Genomic DNA, 24,288 nt, shown 5'->3' on the forward strand with positions numbered 1-24,288 from the left:
GATACAAACATTTCCAGCTCATCTGCTCAATATGAGGTTGATAAAAGAATTAAATTTGAAGATCTGATAGATTAAGTTGTAGAAAGGCAAGAAGACAAATATTATGATTAAATCATGACATCATTTCTACAATGTCTTGCTAATTTAAAAAAATAATGCATTCAATTATGCAATATAAAACAAATATTTCACACATAAATAATCAGAGCCAAAAGATAAATGACAAACTAGAGAAATAGATTTGCAATTTATATCACAATAATATTTGCAGCAATTAATTCTAACAAAATATTTACACATCTGTAATGTAATATATATGTATAACTTCTCATTAAAACATCGCTTTCAAAAGTAAAAGTGGGACCCTCCTAAATGTCACATACTAGGGGACTAATTCATTAAACAATAATTAAATACGATCCATACAACTGCTGTTTCTCAAGGGCTGACAGATTCTATTCCACAGTTGAAAAACTCTTGCCTGCCATTTGTCTCTGTGAGGAACTGGAAAGCAGCCATGCTCACTCATTCACAGTTTGTCTGTTCATTGTATTTTCATGTTGAATCAGCAGCTGAGTGGATATAACAGTGACTGGAGTGACTAAAACATTTACTTTCTTGAGCTCACAAATTCACTGACAACTTGTGATTCATTCAGCTTCATCCCATTGCAGGTACATCTGCTACATATATTGATTATCTGAGCTTCTCAGATAATAAACAATTGCTAATTGTCAGTAAGATTTATGTGAGCATGTCTGGAAGTAGTGACATTAGAAGTGACAGCTTCTACAGTAGGAATCATGGATAGGGTATAATTCTACTTGGTTTCCTTTATATGTTACTTGACCTTTATCCTTTGCAGATTTTAATATTCTTTTCTTGTTCTGTGTGTTTGGTGTTTTGATTACTATGTGTCGAAGGAATTTTCTCTTCTGGTTCAATCAATTTGTTCTGTAGGCTTCTTGTACCTTTATAGGCCTGACCTTACCTCTGCACATATCTAGCTCCACATTTTCTTTTTAGAAAACAGAGAAGTAAAAAAACAAACAAACCAGAATAAAACAAACAGAAAAAAACAAATAAAAAGCATGAGAAGCTCATATACATGCAAAGACACATGTATACACACACAAAAAATATAAATCCACAAAATTGGAAATGATATAAACAAGGACAAATGTGCTAAATAGTGACCCACATAAAGCATTAAGAGACCTAAAAATAAACAAAAGAACAAAAACTACAACTGGGTTCATTTGCTGGGCATGGGGCCTGCCCTAAAGTGTGGCTTGTATACCCAGTGAAATGCTGTTGGTAAAAACTAAATTTCCCCTTGTGAGTAGTTTTCAGTTGGAGATAACTTCTTGGTTAGGTATAGGGGATAATGTCCACTTCCCATTCTCAGCACTGGGACCCCATCTGTACAGGACCTGTGTGGGCCCTTTGCATGTTGCTGACATCTCTATGAGTTCTTATGTGAGCCAGCCTTATTGTGACTGGAGGGCTTTATTTCCTAATGCCTCCATCCCCACTGGCTCTTAGACACCTTCTTCTCCTTCTTCTTCTTCTTCTTCTTCTTCTTCTTCTTCTTCTTCTTCTTCTTCTTCTTCTTCTTCTTCTTCTTCTTCTTCTTCTTCTTCTTCTTCTATACCATTCCCAGAATCCTGAGGGAAGAAGTTTAATGGAGACATTCCATTTACCACTGGGTGTTCCAAGGTCTCTCATTCTCTGTATATTTTCCAGTCGAGGAGTTGTGGATCTATGTGTTTGTTCCCATCTACTGCAAGTAGAAGCTTACCTGATGATGGCTGAACAAGACATTGATCTATGGGTATAGCAGAAAGTCATTATAAGTCATTATCTTGCTATGTATGTTTAGGAGGACAATGATATTTGGTTTTCCCTTAGGTCCACAGCCTATCTAGTCTCAGGTTCTTGGCTACTGGAGCAGTATCAGGCATGGGTTCCATCTCATGAAGTGGGCCTTAAGCCCATTCAGAATGTGGTTGGTCACTCCAATATCACTTGTGCTATTATCATACCAGTGTGTCATGTATGGAGTTCACCATTGTAGATCAAAGGATTTATAGCTGGGTTGGTGTTTACCTTTCTCCTCTGGTATCATTCAGAGTATCTTCGTGAACCATGAACCCAAGTTCACAGGAGTAAATGCTTTATTTAGGAACCAGCTCAATTTCTTCATGTTCAATGAGATTTGTAGATATTGTCTACAACAACAGTACTTTACCATCAGTTTGTGGTGAGCAACCCATAGCCTTGGTAATAGCCTGAGTTGTTGAAAATTTCCATGGGTCCCCTTTGGCCAGCAACTCAGTTAGATGACACATTCCTTGGCACTAGAGTTTTCACTTGTTGGTAGGAAATGTCTAGTTGGTGCTTTGTTTCCCTTTTATTTGGTTATTTCATTGATTTATATAATACATGTGCATTATATTAAGGATATAATATATATTACATATATATGTAAAGAATCTTCTCCTGTAGTAGGTTTCTATAATGACCTCTCAGAATGTGCTTAGTTTGTGCTTTCTCTCCTGATACCTCCTCCCTTATTCTCTGTTCCCTCCTCCTTTCTGTTTCATCCTCCTATTCTACCCCTCCGACCCCATCTCTTTACTATCTATTCTACTTTTCACCTATTCAGGAAATCCTTCCTTCTCTCCTACTGTATCCCTAACTTCTGCAGGTATACAGATTGTGGCAAGCCTATTGAAGGCTTAAAAGCTAGAATCCAAATGTCAGAGAATACATACTATATTTTTTGTTTGTACTTGGGGTTACCTCACTCAAGGTGATTTTTTTCTATGTCCATAAATTTACCTGTGAATTTCATAACTCAATAGATGAGTGATATTTCATTGTAGAAATGTCTCACATTTCCATTATATATCCATCTCTTGATGGACATCTAGACTGCTTGCAATGTTTGTTATTATGAATACTACAATTAATATCGATGAGCAAATGTCTCTGTAACACAATATAGAGTCCTGTGAGTATATGTCCAAAAGTGGTCCAGCTGAATCTTGAGGTAGATCTATTCCCGTCTTTCTGAAGAATCACCATACTTATGTCCATAGTGAGTCTTAAAGTTTGCACTCTCAGCTACAATGGATGAGTGTTCCCCTTAAACTACATCCTCACCAGCATATGATCTCATTTTTTGTTGATTTTGGCCATTCTGATGGGTGTAAGAAGAAATCTCATTGTATTTTTAATTTACATTTCCCTGAAAAATAAGCGTTTTGAATTTTTAAGTGCTTCTCGGTCATTTGTGTTTCATCTTTTGAGAATTATCTTTAGACTTGTACCTATTTCTTAAATTGAGTTTTTTTCTTTCTTGATATATGGTCTTTTTAGTTTTTCATATATTTTAGATATCAGCTCTATATCAACTTTATAATTTGTAATGATACTTTTCCTTTCAATAACTTGCCACTTTGTTCAAATGATGATTTTCTTTACCCATACATAAGCTTTTCAGTTCCATGAAGTTCTGCTTGTCAATTAGTTTTAATGACTTGCTTTGGGATATTTGTACACTGTGTGAAGATGTATTGCTGTGATTTGGGTAATAAAAAGCTGAACAGTGAGTAGCTGGGCAGGAGAGAATGGGCATAACTTCTGGGCAGAGAGTGAACTGGAAGAAGAAAGAGAGGATCAACACCCAGAGGTGGAGGAAGCAGGATGGGCAGTAAGGAGATGAGGTAATGAGCCAGGTGGAAGAATATAGATTAAAAAAACATGGGTTAATTTCAGTTATAAGAACTAGTTAGGAACAAGCCTAAGCTAACCCAAGCTTTCATAATTAATACTAAGACTCTGTATCATGATTTGAGGGCTGGTGTTCCAATAAGAAAGTATAGCAGTACAGTGACTGTGCTATTAGTGTCCTGTTCAAAAAGTCTTTTCCTGTGCCAATGAGTTCAAGATTATTCCAATTTCTATTTATTAGATTCAGAGTATATGGATAGATGTTCTGGTCCTTGATCCATTTGGACTTGAGTTTTGTACAGGGCAGTAAAAATTATTCTGTTTATATTCTTTTACATGTAGCCATTCAGTTTGACCACAACCATCTGTTAAAGATGCTGTCTTTCTGCTGGTGTGTAGTATATTTGGCTTCTTTATCAAACGATGTGTTCATAGGTGTGTGGACTAATGTCTGGATCTATGATTCTAATCCACTGATCAGCATGTCTATTTATTTAAGCAAATACCATCCTGTTTTTCTGACTATTACTCTGCGGCACAACTTGAAATCTGAAGTGGTGATACAGTAAGCAGTTCTTTCATTTTCATTTTTTAATCTACCCTAAGTTGTTTGTGTTTCCATATAAAACTATTTTTTTATTTTCTATTTCTGTGAAGAATTGTGTTTGAATTGACATTGATTGCACTGAATCTGTCAATTGTTTTGGGAAGGTGGCGACTTTCACTGTATTAATCCTACCAATCCATGAACATGGGGGTTTTTTCATTATCTGATATCTTCTATTTCCTTCCTCAGTGTTTTAAAATTATTATTATACAAGTTTTTCATTTACAGGATTAGAGTTGATCAAAGATATTTTATTATTTTTTTTGTACCACCAGGCTCCCAGGTGGAGTGTCTCTACTGTCATGTGACACAAAGCAGTGGGGGTGAGGGAGGAAAGGAAATGCAGCAAGGGTCTGCTGAGTCCTCAGTGAATGGAGGAAGAGTGAGAGGACAGGTGAGTGGTCTGTTACAGAGCTAGGGAACTGAAATGGAGGACAGGAAATCAGTGAAGTTGGCCTTCTGATTTCCAAGCCTCTGTGTGTACACTGGGTTCCCAGTTACACAGTGTTTGTAGCTGTTCACAGTTGACAGGAAGGAAAGGCAATGGGCTAGAAGCAGGGGGTACTGGAGGGTCCACAGGAAGGAGAAGAGATGGGTTAGTGCAAGGTTTGGCAGATTCTCCAGGATACTCAGCACTGCTCTTTCTATCAGTGATTCAGTCTAGATGCTGTGGGAGTGAGTAACATGGATGGTGCCATCCTCAAGATGTAATCACCTCTGAGAACGTTCCTAAGAGTAGCTGTGTGTATTTTTTATTCCAGGTCAACTTCTCTGGAAGGAAAGATGCATGCATAAAAAACATCATATCTGCATTGTAAACAAGAACTCACTAAAGTAGAAAGAATATTGCAACTAAAAGCCCATGAGAGACCTGAATAAGCCTTTTCCCAATGCCACAACTCTTCAGAACAATTATTGATTTAAGTGTGTTTCTTCAAGAAAAGGAAGAGTTGCTTGATGAATGATCTGAGCATTCTGGAATATGGGAGTGGATTAGTAAATATAGTTCTAGACAGAAGAATTGTTACACACACATGAATATATTACATATGAATTTATATATGAAAATATTATATATATTATATGAAGCATTATACATATGCTGTGTTAGATTTAATTCTCAGAAACAGGCTCACTAGTATGTACAAATACCATTCTTGATCTCTCAGCACTAGAATATACTTGATATAACATTTTGCTGTTTTATGTCTCTGAGTCCCTCACAGGTCAGAGAACACTTAAGCCGAAGCCTCACTGGTTAAGGGTACAACCACAAGGTGGTAGTAAACCTCAGCTGCTGCAGAGTATGAAGAGGACTCACTTCCTGGATGCTGATTGTGCAGGCTTAGGGCAGAAGCACAACCTTTTTCTCAGTGGCTGAGTGGATGACTCAAGAGGTAGAATTGTTCCTGAGAAAGAACAACACCCTGGTAGCTGTAGCTGACCTGCTAGTCATCACAATCTACACAGGATCTTAATTTAATTGGAAGGACAATGAAGACATTTGTTCCTACTTTATTCATGTTCTTGTGGCTGCAGCTCGATGGTGAGTTAAGATCTTGGGACCACAGAATACTCAGTGGGCATTTCTGAGGCATCCAGGAGGAACTCTATTTTAGTTAGTTTTTCTCTGTTACTATAAAACAAGAGATAATTCTGCAAGGTTATGACCTGACAACCTTTCTCCTTTTTTCCCATCTTTCTGCACAGGGGTGATCCAAGGTGAGCAGGTGGAGCAGCGTCCTTCCACTCTTAGAGTCCAGGAGGGAGACAGCGCTGTCATCAACTGCACTTACACAGACAGTACCTCTTACTACTTCCCTTGGTATAAGCAAGGACCTGGAGAGCATCCTCAGCTCATTATTGACATTCGTTCAACTGTGGAAAGAAAGCAGGAGCAAAGACTGATCGTTTTACAGGATAAGAAAGCCAAACACTTCTCCCTGCACATCACAGACACCCGGCCTGGAGACTCTGCCATGTACTTCTGTGCTGCAAGTGCACACTGCTCCACATGCACCTGCAGCCTGTCCTCAAACCTGCCACGGGGCCTGGAGCCCCATCCACATCCTGTGTCACAGGCCTTCAATGCGACATGTGCCAGTTGTTAGTTGACAAGTGCCAACTACAGTGTGGACATTAATAACACATAATATGTAGGTCAGATTCAAGTCAGAGAAGCAATTTTGGACATTTTCTCCTTTGTTTTTAAAATGTATTTTAAAAATTGAAATACAGTTTTGTTCTTCCCTTTTTTTTTTTTTTTTTTTTTTTTTTTTTTTTTTTTTTTTTGCTACAGTAGGTGGTGATTGTTACAGAGAACCAGAACTCCTGTGCTGCAGAAAAGAAGAGGCTGTGGCACACTCACCCCAAGTGGGACATCTACATCACACACCCTCATCCCCAGGTCAGAGGTCACTGAGGAAGAGGAGGTGGAGGATGACTACAAGGAGACAGTATTTTCTGCACTCAGCAGGGCAGCTGCACACATGAACTCACAGAGCACATACATACTTGCAAACTCACAGAGGTTGACAACACACCTAAGACTTGCAAAGGATCAGGCCAGATGCAATTTCAGCAAGGAGGGAAGGTGCACATTCCCACCCTTAGCTAAGGAGCTATAGGCAGTTCGAAGCTGCTGGGAGAGAGATTCGATTTCTTTAAAGGTGAATCCCCTGGTCCATAGTCAACCCTCACTGGAGGGCACACATCCAAGTGTATATTTGCAGCACATTGTATAATGCAAACCTTGAGGTGTTTTATTTTTAAAAGAGATGGACAAAACTGGGTTTGTAGGGAAGACTGGATGGATCTGTCAGGATTAAAGGGAGCAGGTAAGCATAATCAAAATTAATTGCATAACATTATCTAAGAAATAAATGAGAAAAATTAGATAAATTTTTTTCAGAGGTGTGTGTGTATCTCTGTGTGTGTGTCTGTGTGTCTGTGTGTATCTGTGTGTGTGTGTGCGCATGTCTTATTTTATGGACATCTATTACACTAAATAAAAATGTATAACATAGTTCAGTAACTCTGGTGATTTCAGGCACCCACTGTGAACTTGAGACCCGTATCCTTTGTGTGAGATTGCGAATTTATTCACAGTGTATTATGCAGACATCTGTGGTGCAATTTTAAGGGAAATCAGCAGAGGGAGCTGCCTCTTCAGATGTGGTTAATGTCTACATCCAGATGGTGGCCTCATATGACAGACTGTCACTGTACAGAAGGAGGTCCTTGTTTGTGAGTGAGGAGTTTCAGTAAGATCCTGCACGAGACTTGCCTCTGAGTTTTGTGCACTTAAGAACCAAGTGTCATTTTCTTCTATGAACATGCTTCCTGACACCTGCTCAGTTCTGCTGCTCCTCTTCATGCTCAGTAAGTTACATTTACCCTGTTGATGATGTCATTGTCTTACAACTCTAGAAGTCTTTATCTTCTTCTTCACATAGCAAAATGATTCCTTATTTGTTTATCTATTTATTTGTTTATTGATTTTTCAGGAAGTAGCAAAGGAGACTCAGTGACCCAGACAAAAGGCCTGATCTCTGTCACAGAGGGGTTGCCTGTGATGATGAACTGCACCTATCACTCTACCTATAGTCCTTTCCTTTTCTGGTATGTTCAATATCCCAACAAAGCCCCTCGGCTACTCCTGAAGAGCGCCACAGACAACCAGAGGACAGAGCACCAAGGGTTCCAGGCCACTCTCCAGAAGAGCAGCAGCTCCTTCCCCCTGCAGAAGTCCTCAGTGCAGCTGGCAGACTCTGCCCTGTACTACTGTGCTCTGAGTGACACAATGAGGGGACTGCAGGGGAAGCTGCACACAAACCCAGGGTGCAGGAGGCTGAGGGAGTGGCCTGTGAGGGAGGGCTGTGTGCCTTCTCTGAGTGGGGTTTACCCAGCCTCCTGAAAATCAGCAGCTCATCTCAGGTCAAATTCCTAGAAAACTAGGAATCTGTGGATACTCTGACAGGATAGGATGGAAGTCATTGTTAGAGACAACTCAGGCTTTGATCCCTAGAAATACTGTTCTCTTCTTAAGTGGAGAATCTCTCTCAGAAAACACCTCCAGGAAAACCCTAACATGGAATTTATCTCTACCAAGGTGTCTTTCAAAATTTAGTGATTTAAATTATGCAACAATATTCTGTTCTTACCCCACAAATGTATGACCCAAGGAGGAACACATACTCTAGTCTTTAAAAACCTGCTTCAAAGTCCAGAGTGCTAAGTATTTCACCATGGGAACTGGATTTGCAGCCTATTCCCTATGGTGTGATAACTTACTCAGCCTTGATGCAGTGGGGAGGGGCCAGTCCCTGCCTCAAATTAGTCTGCCAGACTTTGTTGACTATCCAAAGAAGGACTTACCCCCTCTGAAAATGGGGGTTGGATGAGTTGGGTGGGAGAAGAGAAAGGAGGGGCAACTGGGGATGGTATGTAAAATGAAAAAAAATTTAAATAAAAAAAATCTGCTTCAGTCTCACTCCAAAAGTAATTTAGATACATTCTCTTTTTGGTTCATATTACCTAGGTTTAACCTAACTTCTGGTCTCAGTTACTTGTTTATTGTTATGAAGATACACCATGACCAAGACAACTTGTAGGAGAAAGCATTTAATTAGGTGCTTGATTACAGTTGCAGAGAGTGAGTCCATGACCATCATGGTGGGGAGCATAATAGCAGGCAGTCATGCATGTCCCTGGAGCAGTAAATGAGAGCTTCTATCTGAACACAAGCAACATTCAGAAAGAGGGAGAGACTGGGTCCTCCTTGGACTTTAGGATTACAGAGCCCACCACCAGTGACACACCCCCTCTGACCGGGTTACACCTCCTTATCCTTTCTAAACAGTCTATCACCTGGTAAATAAACATTCAGGATATATGAGCCTATAGGGTCCATTCTCATTCAAATCACCACACTCTTCAACAGCCTTCATTTAATGAGGCTGCTCAAGAAATATAGCTCTTGGACCTCTGCCGTTGCTGCCCTGAGAGGCAGTTCCTTCTCTTTCCTACACACTGTGTAGGAGCCAGAAATCCTCCCCACTTTGTGTCCACTCTCATATGCTATTGCACTTTGCTTAAAGCCTCAGGACATGGTGTAGACTCACATGGAATTAGAATTAGGTTCTCTGATAATTCTTCTGAAATGTGGGAAAGGTGGCCAAGGTTTTGATCCATCTCAGCTCTGGAAACAAAGCACTGATTTAAAATAAGATGCTTTAGTACTCATTATTATCTCTCTATAAAGGAAGAAAGATCTGAAATCAAAGACCACAGTCTAATAAGAAAAATTCATATTTTTGTAGACAAAGAACAGCAAAAAAAACAAAATACACTTCTGGTACTGGATGGAGCCTAGCAGAATCGTCATCAAAGAGACCAGAGGGACTGCTGATGGGAGGAGATGCAGAATTCCACAGCCAACATTGGGCAGAGGTAAGGGAGTCCTGCAGAGGAGGAAGAAGAAGTATGGGAGGAACCAGGTTGTTCAGGGACACTAGGAGTACATGATCTACAGAATCAACTGACTGGGAGTCATGTTGGCTTGCTGAGATTAGGGAACCTATAGGGTTCTGATCTAGGTCTTCTGCATATGTTATGGCTGAGTGCTTGGTCTTCTTGTTGGATTCCTAACAGTGAAAATGGAGGTTGGCTTTGGCTCTTTTGCCTGTATGTAGGACCCTTTAACTCTTACTGGGTTGCTTGTCCAACTTTGATGTGTGATGATATGTGCCCGGTCTTATTGTAGTTTATTATGCCATATTTCATAACAAGTCTTTCTCTGGACTGTCAGCTCCCAAATAATGACAAGGAGATTTCCTACTAAGTATGCAATCTTGGCCTTAGCTAAGGCTTGTAAGCTCTTATAACTTAACCCATTTATATTAATCTACATTTTGCCACATGGCACAATACCTCTCCTCCATTCTGTATATCTGACTTCCTTCTTTTCTCATTTGTGAATCCCCTGCCCCAGATTCTTCCCAGAGTTCTTTACTGTCTGGAATTCCTGCCTATCCTTTCATACCTAGTTTTTATTACACCTATCAGAAGGCACCTGAGGCATATGAAGTAAAACCGCAACATATCTTTATACACTGTGATTAAATATTCTACAACAGTGTTTGGTTGATGTCCCTGGGAAGCCTACTCTTTTTTGAGGGGAGAGAAGTATTTTGGATCTGGGGGAGATGGGAGGTGGAGCGAGAGAGTCTGGGAGAAAGAGTGGGGGAAACTGCCACTGGAATATAGTATATGAGAGAAGAATAAAAAATAAAGGCATAGAACATGTAATGATTATATCAGGATAACTGGCCTGTTAATAAACATACACTCTATCTTACTGGTTAGGGAGCAAAATGGAATATTAACTTGCATTTCTGAACTCCAAAAATCTACTTCAAATGGCACAGCATAGAAGATAATCTCTGAGATGAGTGCTTGTCAAACCTAGAATGAATGCTAAATCTAATAAAAAGAGACCCCAGTGCCAGGCATGAGACACCTCCTTTCAAATTGTTGGTCAGGGGCTTAAAGGATCTCCTCCAATGAAATAGGCTATTTACATTGCTTTGATTGCCTCATAAAACTTGTAGGTAAGACCCTTTTGTTAAGAATACCACATGCTTCAGACATAGGACTTGGAGGAATTTCCTAGAAATGAACTGAAGACTCTTCCCAAAGAATGCGTTCTCATAGTATGTGCAAGATTCCAAAAGAGAATAGCTATAAATAAATCTACCAAGCTATATAAAGGTTATGAACCAAAACAATGACCTCAATGGCAAGATATCCACAAGGATGCAATGTAGCACTTCTGTCTTGGTAAAAACTAATGTAAGTGTCTTATTGGACTTAAGGCCTGCTCCGTAGGAATGATATTAGGCCCAATAGTGCAAACCTAATTACCTACCCATGTCTAAAGAGGTCACAGGCCCTAGAGGAGAACCTATCATGGCCAGTGCTGTGGGATATTGTTCTGTATGCTTGTAAATATGTATTGCTCTGATTGGTTGATAAATAAAACACTGATTGGCCAGTAGCCAGGCAGGAAGTATAGGCAGGCAAGCAGAAGAGAAGTCAGCAGGAGAGCAAAGGCTTCCTTGAAGATGCAGAACAGAGAACTGGGAAACACTGGGTACCTCAAGACAGAACCCTGAGCTTCCTAGGGAAAATATTTAAAGAGACCCAAGAGACAGTGAAGACAAGTTAGTTTATAATAACATTATCATTAACGTTTGGGTGTCCTCATGTGGTGGTTAAAGCAGATCTCTGATTTTGAGGCCAGCCAGGCCTACAGAGTGATTTCTAGGGGATCCAAGCTTGTAAGTGAAGGAGACAATTGAACTCAGAAAGCTGGCAAAGATGTAATTAAATAAGTTGGTCATGTTGTAGCACCACTAAACAGTAGAACTTGGTAGTGTTGGCTACATGAGTTCTACTTTAGAATCAAGGATGAATTCTGTAGAATCTCTCTCTGCATCTAAGGAAAGCCACCAAGGTCTGGCATGTGGCAGAAATGTACCTAAATGGAGGTTCAGAGAGGCAATTATATGAAGTTGTGAAGGTTAAGCCTGAATTATCTTGGAGACCCCAAGATGCTAGAGATGCTAGAGTCTTGGGGTATCTGCCAAGGAGAGTTGCTATAAGGTAGTGCAATGAGCCCAAGAGAAAGAAGTGTGTTGCAGTCAACAAAGCTGAAACAAGTTGGAGATCTGAAGAGCATTTTGATCTAAAACATGAAAATGCAGAGTTTAGTTTGCCCAGATGGCTTTCAGTTTTACTCTGATCCGGCATTTCCTTACTATGCTTCCTTTCCTCTCTATTGGAACCATAATGAATATTCTGTGCCATATATGTTGGAAGTATATGATCTGCTGTTTGATTTTGATTTTACACAGCATTACGATTAAGAAATTGCCTTGAGTCTCAGAAGAGACAGTCTTTTAAACAATGTTGAGACTGTGATAGACTAATGGGACTTTTGAAGTTGGACCAAATATGTTTTTACATTATGATATATCTACAAGCTTATGGGGACCAGGAGTGGAATGCAGTAGTTTGAATAAGAATGGCCCCCAGAGGCTCATAGATTGGAATTGTTAGTCACCAGGAAGTGACACTATTTGAAAGGATTAGAATGATTAGCAAGTGTAGTCTTGTTGGAGGAACTGTGTCACTGGAGATAGGCTTTGAGGTTTCAAAAACCAATGTCAAGCCCATAGTCACTCTTTTTCTCTCTCTATCTTTCTCCTTGTGTCTCTATCTTTGTCTGTCTCTGTCTGTCTCTCTTTCTCTCCTCTGCCTTCACATAAAGGTATATGTCTCAGCTACTACCCCAGTACTTGCTTGCATGTCACCATGTTCCTTATCATGATAATAATGTGTTGATTTGTGTTGACCTGTGCAGATCTGTCTACCAGACCTGGGATATGAAGACCTGAAAGAATGGGGACAACTACATTCTAATGTTGTACACAACCTTACTTAATTTTCTGTGTACTTTTATACTGAAACATAATAAAGCAATGATCCAAAGAAGATCCAAAGAAGATTATTTGGGTTCAATGAAACATAATCAGAAAAATGAGTAAATAAATGCCAGTAAGCCAATACTAAATACTAACAGTGCAGCCTTTCGGAGAACTTTCTCATGGCCAGGCCAATTTAAACACAATTGTCTGGCATGTATATAGATTATATCTGGGAAAGCCCAAAAACAAGGCAGAAGGCCATATCCAGACTTAGGTTACACTGACCAGATTGGGTTCTATAGCTATGTTCTGACATTCAACAATAATGAACATGTCTTATGAATTGAATAGAGATGTTTAACATAGGAGGCATGAAATCACACCCAAGAACAATCCAGGGAACAAAATGCACTTGAGTTAAATGGCCCTCTGCATTGTTTTCCTGGAGCATCTCTCATGGTTCCTAAAGGCATTCTTCACCATGCATCATTCTTTTGACTGTGTTTCAAGAATAATGGACTAAACCTCTGAAACTAAGCAAGTTCCAAATTAAATGCTTTCTTTTATAACAGTTCACTGGGTCATGACATGTTTTCACAGCAATAGAACAGTGACAAAGATACCCCCCATTAACCCTAATTCCCATTTTTTTCTGAATGACTGATCTCTTTTGTATGATTCCTTAAATATTAAGCTTTATTTTTTGTGATTTGATTTTTATTTATATTTGTGTATTTACACCCATGTGAGTATACACAAACTTGTATGTATACATGGATACACCCACCTATGTGCATTTGAAGGCCAGAAGATGATGTCCAATCACTCAAAGCTGGAGTTGCAGGTTTGGGAGGATATTTAGCTTGTCAAGAGGGTTCTGAGATCTGAACTTTCATCTTTATGATTAACAGCAAGTGCTTTTCACTGCTGAGCATTTCTTTAGCAACCTTAAGCTTTATCTTCATTAGGAAGTGTTGTTCATCAATTAAATCTCAAGGAACGACAAGGCAGCATTTAGAATGAGACCAATTGCCTAGCCCAGCACTCAAACCCAATATGCTTCAAAGCCTCATCACAGAGGCTGTGGCCATGCAGCATGGAGAGCATCGACCTGCTCCGTGGAGAAATAGAGCAGGGCACAGCTCTGCCATCCTGAGCTCCCCAGACTGCTGAGGCCCCCATGGTCTCCTGCTTAGTGACAGAGACCACAGTCCAGGTCATGTACTCTCTGTTGGCACTCAGCAGTGAGGTGGGCAGAGGAGTATATCTCAGATACCAGAAGCTTGTCCCAATGTACATGTTGATCAGTTATTTAAATTCATAATGAGACCTGGAGTTTTTTCAGAGACCTTGTTTGCACTTTCTCTTCTGATTGACTATTGGTTCATTTCATCCATTGGGATAATGTGAGCAAATGAAAGAACTACATTTTTTAATGATGATACAGCAGTACCCAAAATCCAACCTCTAATTTATGTGGCATTAACATGCCCCTAAGTGCTTTCAGATTATATGTAACATGTACATGAATAGACTGCAGTCACAGACAGGCCTGGCAAGATTATCATGAGACCGTTTTGTAATTAAAATATACACAGAATTTAACAAGTGAGAATGAATACTTCAGGGCAATGATATAGAAGCTTCTAGGAAATGTAATAAGTGAGTTCTTTGTGTAGTAAGAACAGGACATTTTCTGAATAAAACTAAATGTTAGACTATTACAAGCAAATCAGGTTTTGTAAAAGTAGGGGTTTTTTTCTGCCAGTATTTCTTTTTTTATTTATTTTTATTTTTTTATATATATTTTATTTTACAATACCATTCTGTTCTACATATCAGCCATGGGTTCCCCTATTTACCCCCCTCCCACTCCCTGCCCTTACCCCCAGCCTACCCTCCATTCCCACCTCTTCCAGGACAAGTCCTCCCCTGAGGACTGCGATCAACCTGGTAGACTCAGTCCAGGCAGGTCCAGTCCCTTCCTCCCAGACTGAGCCAAGTGTCCCTGCATAAGCTCCAGGTTTCAAACAGCCAACTCATGCAATGAGCACAGGACTTGGTCCCACTGCCTAGTTGCCTCCCAAACTGATCAAGCCAATCAACTGTCTCACCTATTCAGAGGGCCTGATCCAGCTGGGGGCCCCTCAGCCTTTGGTTCATAGTTCATGTGTTTCCATTCATTTGGCTATTTTTTTTTCAATAATTGAGTAAAACTGAAATTTATTATAAGCCACAGTTGTCCTAGGGACCTCCATGCTATATATATAGCTTCTATGGTTCTATGGGTTGTGGTCTCATTGTTCTTTATTTTATATCTAGAATCCACCTATGAGTGAGTACATACCATAACTGTTTTCTGGGTTTGGGTTACCTCACTCAGGATGATTTTTTCTAGTTCCATCCATTTGCCTGCAAATTTCATGCTTTCATTGTTTTTCTCTGCTGAGTAGTACTCCATTGTGTATATGTACCACATTTTTTTCATCCATTCTTCCGTTGACAGGCATCTAAGTTGTTTCCAGGTTCTGGCTATTACAAATAGTGCTGCTATGAACATAGCTGAGCATGTATCTTTATGGTGTGAATCAGCATTCCTTGGGTATATGCCCAAGAGTGGGATGGCTGGGTCTTGAGGTAGTGCGATTCCTAATTTTCTGAGAAACCGCCATACTGATTTCCACAGTGGTTGTACAAGTTTACATTCCCACCAACAGTGGAGGAGTGTTCCCTTTGCTCCACATCCTCTCCAACATTGGTTGTCATTGGTGTTTTTGATCGTAGCCATTCTAACAGGTGTAAGGTGGTATCTCAGAGTCATTTTGATTTGCATTTCTCTGATGATTAAGGATGTTGAGCATTTCTTTAAATGTAGGTTTTTAAATTAGTGTAACTTCTGTTTCTGTCTGTCTCTGTCTCTATGTGTGTGTGTGTGTGTGTGTGTGTGTGTGTGTGTGTGTGTGTGTGTGTGTAATCCAGTGGTCAACACTGGTTACCTTCCTCTATTGCTCTCCACATTTATTTATTCATTTAATTAATTAATATATTTATTTATGTGGTAGAGGTTCTCACTGTAACTGAAGCTCACCAATTGGATTAGACTGTCTGACTAGTGAGGCCCCAGGATTCCTCTGTCTCTGTTTCCCAGAGCTCTGACTGCAGGTGCACCCACATCAATTGGATTCTTAAGTAACTGCTGGAGATCAACACATAAGTCCTCACAGCAGGCAAGTGACACACTGAGCATCTCTTTAGTCTCTAAAAACTACTATTTTATTTCTGTTACAGTTTCACAGAACATAAACAGGTATCTTCTGGCATTCTCATGGACTGCCCTTTACCATGTGATTTAAAAGTAGCTCTACTAATTGCTTAATTTACATGGACCTCAGCACTGAGTAAAGGAGGAGGATTATTTAGATGATAGTGAGTCACAGAGAAATTCACAGACCCGTGAGGACTATTTTCTAAAATTAGGCTTTATCAGATGATAGATGTAGAGAAATAAACATATGACAATTGTAGCATGAATCTTAAAAGTTCTTATTAATAAAATCAAACCTGAGCCAGGTATTGGGGTGAATACCTGAAAATCAGAGAAGCAAAACAAGCCACAGCTACCTTATCTCATCATTTCCTCAGCTGATCCTGTCTCCTCAGACTGGAAGCTTCTGAGTCCTCATCCCGAATGAATCTCAGCTGAGCTGTGCTGCTCAAAGCCTAAAAGCTTAACCAGCCAAATGCTTAACCAGGCCAATTGCTTCTAGTTTTTGGTTCTTACGCCTTATATACCTTTCTGCTTTCTACCCTCAGTCCCTGGGATTAAAGGCTTGCTTTCTGGGATTAAAGGAGTGAGTCACCATGCCTGGCTGTTTGCAATGTGGCCTTGAATTTACAGAGATCCAGAGGAAATTCTGCCTCTGGAATGCTAGGATTAAAGGCGTGTGCTACCACTGCCTAACCTCTATGTTTAATATTGTGGCTGTCCTGTTCTCAGGTAAGTTTATTAGGGTGCACAATATTTGGGGGAACACAATACAACCACAGACAAAGGTCTGTAAGTGCATTAAAGACTGTACATAGCTCTTGATGAATCTGACTTTGGGGCACCCAAATTATCCCTCTAATAACAACCAAGAGTTCAAGGCAACTTTATGCTCAGCAGGGACGGGTTTTCCATTCTCCCTTTTAAGTGCTGCCTCTTTTAACCACCAAGAAAGACAGGAAGCAAATAAAGTCTGTGGTGAGCTACACTGCTTCCTCTGTACAAGGAGCTTGTGGCCTATGATCATACAAAACCCCATTTCCTGCTTGAGGCGATGTAGGAAACACAGTACACATGCAGTCACTTGACACTGATCTAAGGCCGAGGAGACATATTCCTAGAGAAGGAGATGTGCCGCATACCTCCTCACAGCCTGCTCTGTGTGCTGGTGGCCTTGGCCTTCTCTGGTATGGATGTCTCACATATAGTTAAGTATATTAAGCAGGAAGCCTTGCCCTAGGCATGTAGCAGTTCACATGGACGTGATGGGGAACAGGGATTAGAGAGAAGAGAACAGAATATGTCTTCAGTTACGTTTGTCTTGGGTCTCAAGGTAGCAAATTACAACAGTGTTTTGTTCACACTATCACAGAATGAGCTTTTTTCTTTCTTTTGATTTTTCTGCAGGATCTAATTTGGGCCAGGAAGTGACTCAAGTCCAATCAACCGTAAGCACAAAGGAAGGGGAAAAAGTCACCCTGGACTGTTCATATGAGACAAGATTGGACTCCTATTTTCTTTTTTGGTACAAACAGCTTCTTAATGGAGAGATGGTTTTTCTTGTTCGCCACTTTTCTTCTTCTACTCAGACCAAGAAGAGCAGTCGCTACTCTGTTGTCTTTCGGAAATCAGCCAAGTCCATCAGTCTTGTTATTTCAGCCTCACAGCTAGAAGATTCAGTCAAGTATTTCTGTGCGCTCCGGGAAGAGAGGTTTGTGTGGACTGGGGAACCCACTCACAGTGTTTGAAATGATAGCACAAGCTGAACAAAAACTGGAGCTCTGTAAGCACAGCCTCTCTCGGGAAGTCCAGATGAGAAGCACACCTGCACACCCAGACTAGAATTTCCCAACCATGGCTCCTTCATCTGTGGTCTGTATCAGAAGTGTGTTTCTGAGTAAAACCTCATATCATGAAATTTAGAAACAGTTGTAGTGAGTGTCTTTGTCTTGAAAGTATTTAGCTAAAAATAGACCCGAGAGCATGTGTAGTATTCTCTATACTTGGGAATCTTACACCACAATAGTCTAAAGTATTTGTTTTTCTATAAGTTGGTCACAGCACATAACTCAGAATAGGCATCTGAAAGCGCAAAGAACATAATTTCCTTGTGAATCTGAGAGAAGCAGAGCCATCATGAGTGAAGTTGTCAGAGACACATTAGGAGGAGTTCACCCCAGGAAACTGCTGGTTCTAGGGAGTCCCTACATCACTGTCTTTGCATCTGGTACTGACCCTGAGATACAGAAGGTCAGCTAGACAAGAATAGGGAAGGACAGCAGCATGAGGGCAGCACCTGATGGTAATCATACTCTTGAAAACACAGTGAGGCTCATAAGTCAGTTGGGATCTAGAAGGATCAACCTTCTCCATCTCCTGTAGTACAAATCTTAAAAGTTCCTATTAATAAAAACAAAACCAGAGCTAGGTATTGTGGTGAACTCTGGAAGATCAGAGAAACAGAACAAGACATAGCTTCCTAACCTTGCCAATTCCCCAGCTGATCTTGTTTTCTCAGACTGCAAGCTTCTAAGTTCTCATCCGAATGGACCTCAGCTGAACTGCTACTCAAAAGTCTAAAAGCTTCTAGTTTCTGGTATTCAAGCCTTATATACCTTTCTGCTTTCTGCCATCACTCCCTAGGATTAAAGGCTCACTTCCTAGGATTAAAGGCATGAGTCACCATGCCTGGCTTTTTTCAGTGTGGCTTTAAACTCACACAGATCAAGATGGATCTCTGCCTCCCAAGTGATAGGATTAAAGGCATGTGTGCCACCATTTCTGGTCTCTATATCTAGTGGCTATTCTGTTCTCTGACCCCAGATGAGTTTATTAGGGTGCACAATATCTTGGGGAGCATAATATCACCATATTTCCTCAATCTCTCTCTTCTGAGGGAAATTCAAAAGAAATCATGATATTTTCTAACACAATACCCTCAGACTTGACCTAAGATAAAGAAAAGCTATAGAAATGAGGAGTAGAGAGCGAATGGTAAATTGAGTTGGAACCTCATTGAAATCATTTGTGCCTGGGCCTGAATCAACTGAGGTACATAAAAAATATGAATGTGCCGGGCGGTGGTGGTGCACGCCTTTAATCCCAGCACTTGGGAGGCAGAGCCAGGCGTATCTCTGTGAGTTCGAGGCCAGCCTGGGCTACCAAGTGAGTTCCAGGAAAGGCGCAAAGCTACACAAGAGAAACCCTGTCTCGAAAAAAAAATATGAATGTATATAAATATATCCCACCTATATCTCAACTCCTCTGCAGTTGCTTTTTCTATGTCCAACCACCAAACATAACAACATGGGGAAGGAAATTCTGGGAAATGTGTTTCCAGATATGTTTTCAAAGATCTATTTATTTATTTATTCCATTTATTCTTTTTTACTTTTTTATTTATTTTATTTTATTTTACAATACTATTCAGTTCTACATAAAAGCCACAGATTCCCTTGTTCTCCCCCTTCCTGCCCCCCTCCCTTTGCCCCCAGCCCACCCCCATTCCCACCTCCTCCAGAGCAAAGCCTCTCCCGAGGACTGAGATTGACCTGATAGACTCAGTCCAGGCAGGTCCAGTCTCCTCCTCCCAGATTGAGCCAAGTAAGTCCCAGGTTTCAAACAGCTAACTCATGCAATGAGCCCAGGACCTGGTACCACTGCCTAGATGCCTCCCAAACAGATCAAGCCAACTGTGTCACCATTCAGAGGGCCTATTTATTTATTTTATATTGTGTGCATAACTGTTTTTCCTCCATGTTTGTGTGTGTACTGTGTGCATGTCTGGTGCTCATGGAGGCCAGGGGAGGGCCTCTGAAAGAGCCTCAAGTACTCTTAACTTCTGAGTCAATGTTCTAACCCCTGTTTCCACATAGTTTACATTGAGACTTCAAAGCTACCATAGGACTTCTGGGTAAGCTGTGGGATTAGATGTTGGGTTTCTGACATAAGAGGAAATAGAGGCAAGGTAAAACCACATTAGGTCATTCAAGAGAAAGAGCTAAAGAAAGTAGCTGGCATGGAACTTTCTCCAAAAAGAACCAGCCAAGCAACAGAGCTCTAACAAGCTGTTCCTGCCAGTTACCACCATCTGTAGCCAGCAGTGAAGTGTCTGCCTACATGGGCTCCATGAGAGCCACAGAGAGAAAATCCAGCTGTCCTAATGCCTTTTCCCTGGTCTCTGTTTCAGTTCCTGGATCTGGATTCTTGTCCTGATTTCTGACTTGGTTTCCTCAATGTTTACTGTGAGGTAGAAATATGATCTGAAATATTTTCTTTCTTATGCATGTTGGTTTTGATCTGTATTCTTTTACAGAAACCCAAACAAAAATAGAACAGGGCCTCAACTCAAAAAATTCTGATAGAAAAGTAGTCTTTCATCTCAGAAATCCTCTTCTGGAAGAATCTCCTGATAACTTGTTTGGATTCGTGAGACTAGCAGGCTTCCCCATCTGTGGAGACTGGTATAGAATCAAGCCAAGCAGAGGATGAAACCACCTCATCCTGAAGAGGATGAAACAATGATTGTGTGCATGAACTTTTACTTTATGATGTTGGGTATTTTAACGTTTTAAATTTATTATTATTGCACAGTTTTACACACACACACACACACACACACACACACACACTCAAATGTACTTTGATTGTATTCCCCTATTATCCTCTCTGACTCCCATCACTTGCCCCACAAATTCCTTCTTCCTTCCAACAACTCTCATTTTTGTCTTACATTTACATCTTTTTCTTGTGGCCCACTATATTTAAGTAGGGTTTCTTCCATGAGCATCGACCTGGGCAGGGGAGATCCTGGAGTAAAGATAACAGCTTCTCAGTACTTACCCCACTGAGAGATAGGACTTCCCCTCCCCAAGCAAGGACCAGCAGAATGTAGCTGCTCAGATAGGCTTGAACCTAATGACAAAGATAAAATATTTAAAAATCCAATCTTGTATTTGTAGGCACCACTCTTGTGATTTCATAAGTTCATTGTTTCTGTCATTTCCAGAAGATTGTATTTATTTGTATTTATATGTTTATACTTTCTTAGGTTGCTGTCTGATAATTTAATCTTACTGTCAAAGCTTTTATGACTCTAGTCTTATAACAGATTCTTTATTGCCCAAAACTGTGACTCACATGCTGCCTTTCTCATTTTAAGTTTAGTCCTTCTTTCCTCTTTTCCTTTCCTTATTCAGTTTATGATATAAAGGTTACCTCAAAGGAAGTACATTTTTCACCCAAACACTGTCATTGATCACTACTGGGGATTTGGAAAAATGCTGTATGTGTTTTCTGCTGTAAGTCAGCACTATGACTTCTGCTAAGTCATTCTCTCTGGTAGTTCAGGCACATTTCCTGCTAAATAGCAATAGGTGACATAAGTCCAAGTAAAGACAAATCACCAGGAGAAATCACATGAGACAGAGGATAAAACAGAGGAAGTAAGTTAGAAAACACATCCATCAGTTGCACAAAGAACAATGAATAAACACAAAATATATGAGAAAACTATCCACTATGACATCCATCTAAACTCACAACTACTCATTAGTGGACATCAAAGAGAATGGGACAGCTAAAATACAAGACAAAGACTCAGTGTTCTCTTTGAAAGCATTAAGTGACATAAATTCTCACATAGGATCATCATCAGTAATGATCTGAAACTTCAGTGACACACCATGACTTTAGCAAGCCCTTGCAAACTGAAATCTAACAAAGAAACTTCAGAGCTAAGGGATTCTGCAAGGCTACAACACTTATTTTGAGAGGAGAACCTCCCCCCAGGAATGCAAAGTAAAGCAATAGACACTTAGAGAACTCACTAAAGGCAAACAATGAAATCTTCTTAACACGTGTAAAATTCATTTTCTCTACTCTGAGCCTTTGCCTTGCCTGCCCATAGTGCTGTCCCATCAACTCCCAGCATGGTGCTGTACTGCACACCCTGTAAGTCTTAATTCAAATGCAACTACCCGTGATGATTTTGTCTAAATCTTTCCACTTTTCTCCTTGAAAATCATGCTCTAGCCTACTCCAAATGTGGAAGAAGGAAGTATTTATTTTTAAAATTTTCATTTATGTCTTAAATAATTTTATCAGCCTTAAACATAGTACTGAATGTAACAAACTTCTGAAAGAGTTAGAAAGAGGAATATTTGTGGATGGGAAAGCATGAACAGCTCCTTGATATGGAAGCTTCTAGTTCCTAGAAGGTATGTGAATAGAAGTGTTTGGAAGTTAAGAGTGTTGCTATGTGAACAGGACCAACAGAGGAAAGAGGAGGACCCAGAGAGCTACAAAAGACTCAGCTCAGAATCAGTTTAGTGAACTCCCAGCCTTAGAGTATTCTCCATCCCTAAAGCTTTACTTCCTCCTCCTCTGAGGCTCATCTTCTGTCTTTCCCTGACATCCAGTCCTTTGTCTGTCACAGGGAATGAACTCTGTAAAACCCTAGATGACCACCAGCATCACTGCTACATCCACTTCCCTTGTCCCCTCCTGCTGTCTCTTAGACTCCCTCTTGGAGCCTCCTGGCTTTATGTCACCTGTATTCTGTCACTGTATAATTTTCTGCTTCTTTTCATTTTTCAGCCCTCTACTAAGACCTCTTTTTTTCCTCTAATGTTGTTTTTTCTATTTCTATGACCAGTGGCATTCCTCTACATATCTATGTATATATAAACATTAAAATCTAGGAACTGTATATGAGAAAAATGATATTTGCTTTTCTGAAACTAAAGGAAATAGTTTTTGACTGAACCTCTGCCACCAGAGATCTGAAGAATTTTGATATTCGAGCTGAGCTCCCGGCTGCCCTCTGGTGCTTGCGAGTTAAATTGTAAGAACACGTAGGGGTGGCAGCAGCTATCTTTTCTGATCTGAAGTTACAACTTTGTGATAATCATGGCAGGAGGATTCAGAAAGAAGGTTGTGGTGTTTGATCCACTGCTGTCAGATGTGACTGTAATTCATATAGGAGTGCCAAATGTGATTCCTTGGTGCTTTGGGTTGGAGAGCAGAAACTGCTTAAGATATGGAGCTCAGCCTTGTTGCCCAAGGTATGGTGCTTTTCTTTGCTAAGTGTATTTGTGTTCATATGCTGCCCCTTTTTATACTTCAGATATGTCCTGGGAGGTCAGAACAAGTCAGTGATGGAGAAGAAGCCACCGTAGAAAACATGGCACAGTGAGATCTTGTCATATTCCACTCTGCCTCCTCCCTTCCAAGGTAACACAAGGTTTTCCGATGGGCGGCAAGACACGTGATGGAGCACAGACACCTGGGAGAAGCTGGGAAAGCTGTCCTTAGGATGCACTGCCAAGCAGATCTCAGAAGAGTCCCCATGGATTTTGTCATGTGAGCAGACACTACAACCTCAGTGAGTGCCTGCTGGTCTTTAGTGGAGGACACGGTAAGCAGACCCAGCAAGTTTCTGAGGTACTGGAGCTACTGTGCTGTGTGATTTCCACATGTTTTCCTGTTTAGTGATCACTGGACATGCCAACGTTCTTGAAGATTCCCTCCTTGAACAGCATAGAGACATTCCAGAGAAAAAAAGACTTGGGTTAAACTTCTGGACCTACAACTGATTAGTTGAGGGGAATTTGGCAGACTGCTTCATAATTTCCATGTTTGATTTCCTCATTCCTAGTGTGATTGTTGGTAATATCTACTGCAACGTCCTTTATGGTGGATAAATGAAATCACAGCTGCCAATACTTAGCAGTCTCTGCCAAAAAAGTGTACAAAGCTATTTAGAGAAGTAGGAATTGTATGTGTGAGAAAATGAATACCTTGTCCAGTTCTGCAAAGTGTCTGTCACAGCAGAGTTTTCCCTGCACTCCTATGTACAGACTGCCATCAAGTCTTACTGGAAACCCAGTTTACTGAGTTAGTGTAAAACATACATGTTCTTCTTTACATTCATTTAAATTATCTATTTAGTAGAATTCACCCAAGAGAACAGATCAAAATTACTAAGAAAAACTCATTTTTTAATTCACTATGAACAAGAATGTGTTTCTTTATGACATTTTCATCCACACATATCATTGTTTGCTCATATTCAACTCATCCTCTTCTCTTGTTCCCATCCCACTTCTGCCAGTCTTCTCTTCCTCCAAGTATTCTCAGCCTACACTTCCCTCTCTCTTGTGTATATGTAGCCTACTGAGTCCATTTGT

The 24,288-nt window shown here is 40.3% G+C and overlaps 1 long non-coding RNA gene across 1 annotated transcript in view; it reads right to left on the bottom strand.

Annotated features, from left to right (window-relative positions):
- The window catches only part of LOC143267376 (uncharacterized), a 42,528-nt gene that overhangs the window by 9,738 nt on the left and 8,502 nt on the right, over positions 1–24,288 (bottom strand). Inside the window, exon 2 of the long non-coding RNA XR_013042386.1 lies at positions 20,942–21,013. This is a non-coding gene — a long non-coding RNA (uncharacterized LOC143267376). The remainder of the gene's footprint in view (positions 1–20,941; positions 21,014–24,288) is intronic.

The sequence above is a fragment of the Peromyscus maniculatus genome, chromosome 9 (assembly GCF_049852395.1).
Source record: "Peromyscus maniculatus bairdii isolate BWxNUB_F1_BW_parent chromosome 9, HU_Pman_BW_mat_3.1, whole genome shotgun sequence".
NCBI classification, from domain to species: Eukaryota; Metazoa; Chordata; class Mammalia; order Rodentia; family Cricetidae; genus Peromyscus; species Peromyscus maniculatus.